This window comes from Frankliniella occidentalis, unplaced genomic scaffold, assembly GCF_000697945.3.
Source record: "Frankliniella occidentalis isolate FOCC.00 unplaced genomic scaffold, Focc_3.1 Scaffold28, whole genome shotgun sequence".
NCBI lineage: Eukaryota > Metazoa > Arthropoda > Insecta > Thysanoptera > Thripidae > Frankliniella > Frankliniella occidentalis.
In genome coordinates this window covers 1,088,958-1,094,630 of record NW_026267158.1, presented here as the reverse complement: position 1 = coordinate 1,094,630, position 5,673 = coordinate 1,088,958, and positions in this window count along the sequence as shown.

The window sequence follows — 5,673 nt, the reverse complement described above, 5'->3', positions numbered from 1 at the left end:
CGGCGCGGCCTGGCGGGCCTGACCCGCCGCACCGGGGCTCCTGGGGGGCACTGCGGCCGAGCTCTGCATGGGTTTCCTGATGTGCCGAACACACCTCCCTCTCTCTCTCTTCTTGTCCTACTGCTCTGCTGCTGCGGGATTAGGGCGTCGAGGCCTCGGCCTCGGCCTCGCGCTGCTCGCGGCCGGCTCTCGACTGTCCTCGGGAAGAGGTGGTTATTACAGCACTCGCGCTCGCGGCCACTCGCCTGCTGGCGAGCCCACCGGAGCGGGACACGCGCGTGCCCTGCCCCCCCCCTCCCAACTCATCCCCCTACCGGGTCGAGCCAGCTGGTGTGTCTGCGTGAGCAAGATGCGAGGGGGTTCAGGGGGCGAGGCAAACAGAGAACAGCTCGGGTTGTTTTAACCGCGAGGGCTGCTTATCGGCCGGCTGGAAATGACGGGACTTGGAAGGAGCTCATATAGAGGCTCTGTGGGACTAAGTGACTTATCGGCAATTATTGAGCCTCCTGATACCAGGACCAGGTGGCAAACTAACCCCGCGCACTCTCGCGCGCACTCTCGCCGGTATGTTGCACCGCATTCCTACATGCGGGCAGATTGCCTACTCGCCCTTCCCGTAAGACGCCACGGTCAGGGGTGGTCAGGGGCGACAGGCAAGCCCGCCCGTACTGCAGGGTGCGGTCATAAGACTAGGGTCTTATGGTGCGGTTACTGAATTCGTGTCCCACTCATCAACGTGTTGAGATTATTTTTCAAATAAAAGTCCAGTCAACTTTCACCATTAATGGTCTCATTTTGGATGTACGGTACGGCCAGCAGGTCCAGGTGCAGTGCACGTCCGCCCTTCTGGAGAAGGGTGGCGAGAGAGAAATGGAGTTGAGCAGTTTTCTTCTTTCCACTACCGTCTTTGAATCCTGCATGACGCCATTTTTCACCAGCGAACCTCATTTTCATCTCATGAATACCGGGTGTTGCGGGTGGATATTTTCGCACACCCTGCCGCTCGCAAAGAGAAAGGAGGGCCGGGTTTGGCTATACTTCTCTCCCCGCTGCCGGCCGAGGAGGCAGGCGCCAGGCGCCGGCGTCCCGCAGGACCACGCCAAGTGACTCTCCGAGAAACTGAGGCCATCGCCAACGGCGACTGGCAACGGCAACAGTGACTGGGTGCCGAAACGGCCACGGGGAGAGCAAACTTATTGTTTGCTTTTGTGTGATTCATTTGCGGTGCGGCTGAGCTGACCTCCCTTTCTTGCCCGGAGTGGCGATATTGCGGCGATAAATATCGGCGCTGAGCGGCGGCCAACGCCAAGACGTCCGGGTCGGGTCCGTGCCGAAGGCCGTAGCCGCGGCCAGGTCCTGGAGTGCAGGCCCGCGCCGCGCCCGGCCCGGGCCCGCGGCCCCGCCTCGACCAACCCCGCGCTCGTTCACCCCCGCCAGGATCTGCAGGGCCGGCAGGGCCGGCAGGACCGGCAGGGCGCAAGGGTAATGGGACTTGGCAGAGGCTCGGGCCCGGCCTCGGCCAGCGCGCGCAGGTGTGCACCACGAGAACAAGACCGCCACGAAGATTATCGACATGAAGGGAGATGAGAGAGTGGGGAGAAAATGTTCCCTCTCGGACGAGCGTACAGTACACACTGAATCCCTTTCACTTCAAGTTGCAGGGCTTGCGGAGGGTCCCAACTAAAAAACAAACAGGAATTCACCCAAGTGATTAAGCGAAAAGCGAAGCTCTTTACTCCATGACTAGAACGGTGTCTGTCTGGCGGATACGTCGAGAACAAATTTTGTGTTTGGGGTCGGGCACGTCTTGCTTGTTCTGGAAGAAGATAACTTGCGAGGGCTGATGTCCAGGTCCAGGATAATTTCAACGTCATAGTCTTGGGTTCTGTAGAGTTCGGCAATACAACACCGACCGACAGACCGTTCTGCATGGAGCCGTTCTTTACATACCTACACACACGTATCGGTTGTTTTTGGTGGCACAATCACGGCTCGGTGCCTGATACTATGTCAAGCCGAGGCGGGGGAGGGGGAAGTCCCCGGAGAGGCGGACCACCCTCTCGCACGCGAGCACGATGGGTTGCCTACCCACCAGGCTGCCGCGTGCAGCCGCGACACGACGGCTGGAGTAGCTTGCTGTAGCTGTCCAGCTCTGTAGTTGCGACACCAGCCAACAGCCTCCGCGATGGTTGCTGCGGGGCCCTGGAGGAGCCGCTAGCCGCTTCTGGCGCCAGGCGGCCCGACCGGGCCGGGCAGCCCTTTTGGCACGCCCACACACATTCACGGGCGGGGCGGGGCACGGGGCCGGCTGCCTTGTCAGGCGATATAAAAGATGAAAGGAAGCCAGGACGGAAAGGGAAAAAAACTTTTCTCGACAAAGTATTTCCAATAAACGAGGAGGGATTATTTTGTCCCCTTTTCCCCTTCTTTTATGTTTTTATATTCCCCGGTCTGGTCGACCTGCGGCCCGATATTACCTTTTTCGAATTTCATAAAGGTGGCTTTTGTTTCCCCTCCTGATGGGCAGGCAGCGCAGACATACTGGGGGGTCGCGGGGCGCGGGTTCGGATCGCGGGGCGCGGGGCGCGGGGCGGGGCGCCGCCTTCCCTCCTGCAGCCACTTCCTCCCCCTTTCTCCTCTCGCTTGCGCCCTACACCAACTTCCCACTCTTGTTTCACTCTAGCCTCCCGCTAATTTTCTCATTAGGGCGCCTTCACGGCGCCCTGGCCCTGGCCGGCCTGCGCGCCTTCCGCCAAAGCCAAAGTCGGTTTTTGTTGTTTTGTGCGGGGCGCCGGGGCGCGGCTGTGGAGAGCCTAGTAGGGTGATGCAGAGGCGAAGGCACCTTGCCAAACGGCAGCAAGGCCCCTCCGGCCCAGCCCAGACCAACCCCGAGTCGTTTGTTTCTCTTTCCGCGACCTGGCCCGGGCGCCACCTGCGCACCGCGCGGCGTCCGCAGCCAACACGCTTTCTATTGTCTTCAAGGTAAACGCCAGCCCTGGTAGTTCCACGGTACCAAAATTCGCGACCGGATGTTCTGGTCGGAAAAAAACATTTCATGTTTGAACGCCCAGCCTTCTGTCCTTCACGTCACCAACCACCATCCTCGGCTCGGCAGTCGCCTGCCCCACTTTTCATTTCATCTTTCTCCCTTTTCTCGCCAATTATCTCACGTTCCACGAAAATTATATACACACAGGGAGAAAGCGCGCTAAAGTTTTAATTATGTTACCGAAGGCAATTTTTGTTGTTGGTGCTTGTTTGTTGGTCTGTGCGCGGTACCTCTGGCGCCCCGGCGGGGCTGGCAGCCAAAGCGACGCGCGCGCGCGCCACAAACCGTGTAATACGCCCACAAAAAGCGCGCGCCGCCGGGCGAAAGGAAATAACAGGCCGCGGTGAAGGGAGGCATGGCGGGGGAGCAACATCCACAGGAATCCACATCGCCTCGCATTTCCCCCGGCCGCCCCCCCGACCACCGCCGCGGGGCGAGAGAGCCGCGCCCGGGCTTAAAAAGTCAGCAAAGATAATGGGGCCTGAAATTTTGATGATGCATAGGCTTTGGAATTGGGAAATCTAATAACGCGTGTATTGGTGAGGGGCTCTGACTGACTCTGCGGGTTCGGCGGGGCTTAGTACGCGTGGGCGTGGGTGGGTGGGGCGGGTAGAAGGGGTACGGTGGAGGATACACACTCTCTGAAACTTGCGGAGGATGATAGATGGTCCACGGGGTGGCGAGGTACAGGGCAGGCGGGACGGGCGGGGAGGGCGGGGAGGACTCCTGCAGGAATACGCCACGGGAGCGAGTGAGAGGCCCTCCACGGGGCACCCGGTGCTGCGCGGAGGTGGGAGAGAGAGGGAGAGGGGCCCCGGCCGCGGCCCGCTGGCGCCTCTGGCTCGATGCTGGAGGGTCGGTCGGGTCGGTGGGGTGGCCGCCAGCTCCACCAGGGCGGGAGCCGCCGGGAGCCGATGGCGTCCCGTCGCGTCTCCATGGCAACGCAGCCTCCACAGCAACAGCAGGGCGGTGGCGCCGGCGCGCTGGGCTGCGGGACAGTCCGCGCGGGCGGGCGGGTGCGCCGCGGCTCGGGGGTGGCACCCGCCAGGGGGTGGTGGCGCCTAACAGGCGCGCGCTCTTGGGGCGGACTGTCCAGCTGGAGCCTGCCTGGAGCCCGCCGGAGCCCCGCTGTTGGCTGGAGCACGCAGTCGGCGAGCGCGCGTCGCCAGGCGAACGCCAGGCGCACGCCCCTCCGTGGACCTCGCTGGGCCGCGGCCCCTCGGCACGCTGCACGCCGCGATAGCCGTGCCGGTGTGGCCTGGCCTCGGGTCCGCGGCAGCGCCACCAGCCCGGGCACCAGCCCCACCTGCAGCTGCAGCCCGCGATGGCATGGCGCCCCGCTGCCTGCTGCTGCGGTGCTGCTGCGGCGGCCAGGTGCACGACGCGGACACCGCCGCCGCCCCGCCTCCTCCGTCCAAGTCCACGACCAAGTCGGCGGCGGCCTCTTCGGCCAAGTCCAGGAAGTGCACGGCCTCCTGCCTCCAGCCCGACAACCTACCGTCCTATGTCAGCGAGCCGCCGCCGTCCTGTCGGAAGCTGCTGCGCAAGCGGGACGGGCCCAGCAAGGTGAGGTCCAGCACTCACTCCGTGCCTCTTGTCAGGGTTGTGCAGCTGACAGTGTTGCCCTGGCAACCACACCAGGTGGTTGATCAACCCCACGTTCTTTCGTAGTTGTACTGTGCAGCATGCAGGCGTGTCGGTGAGTATGCATACCGTCGTTTTGATGACCACGGCGCCTTACGGCCCCGATCGGATAGGCAACCCGACTGCTCAGCTGCACGCGGGACAGTATAACTACAAGCGTGCGTGGGGTTGATCAGCCTCCTGGTGTGGTTGCCAGGGCAACAATGTCAGCCATCCGCCTGGTAATCTACGCATGCGATAATTTGACGGGCGCAAAACGGACACATGCGGTTGCACGGTGTTTTGGTCTCTGGCGTTGTCTTGACACCTGTCGTTGCGTTTACTGGCTTACTTGGGCAGCCAGCAACTTGGTTCCGGTCTGGCTCTTCCCCCATTCAGGGGCTGCAGTGGGTCAGTGTGTGTCTAACCCCCTCGTTACTGCGTCTTTATCGCCGTTGTGAAGCTGGCCCGTAGTGCCGACCGGTCCGCCCCCCGGCCGCCCCGCCGCGCCACCGGGCGGGCAGCCCAGGGCCAGCATCACCTGCCGTTGGGGCCGCCGGGGCCGGGGGGCGACCAGCTCCCCCGACCTGGCTTAACGTCGGGCTCACCCCGTTGTAGACGGGGAGAGCGTTGCGAATAAAATCACGGAAAAAACAGAGCGGAAACCCATCTATGTGGACTAAAGCCCCCTGGTCCCCGTGGGGCGTGTGGTGATGCTGGCCGCTGAGCGCCGTGTCGGGCGGTACGGCTATTGGATTTAACAGCGAATGGCGGAATGGCAATGAATCGGTCCTGAGGGCCCCGGGGCCCGCACGAGCAGCTCCCCGGCGGCGGCGGGGCGCGGGCTGATGGCCGGCCGATGGGCGGCCGATGGTCAGCCGATGGCCGACCCGGCGGGAGCAGATTGGCCATCAGTTTGTGTGCCGCGGGCCCGGCTCGGCCAGGACCCGGGTGGGCCGCTCAGCACACGGAGAGGCCGTAAAAAGAAAACTCGCCGGGCG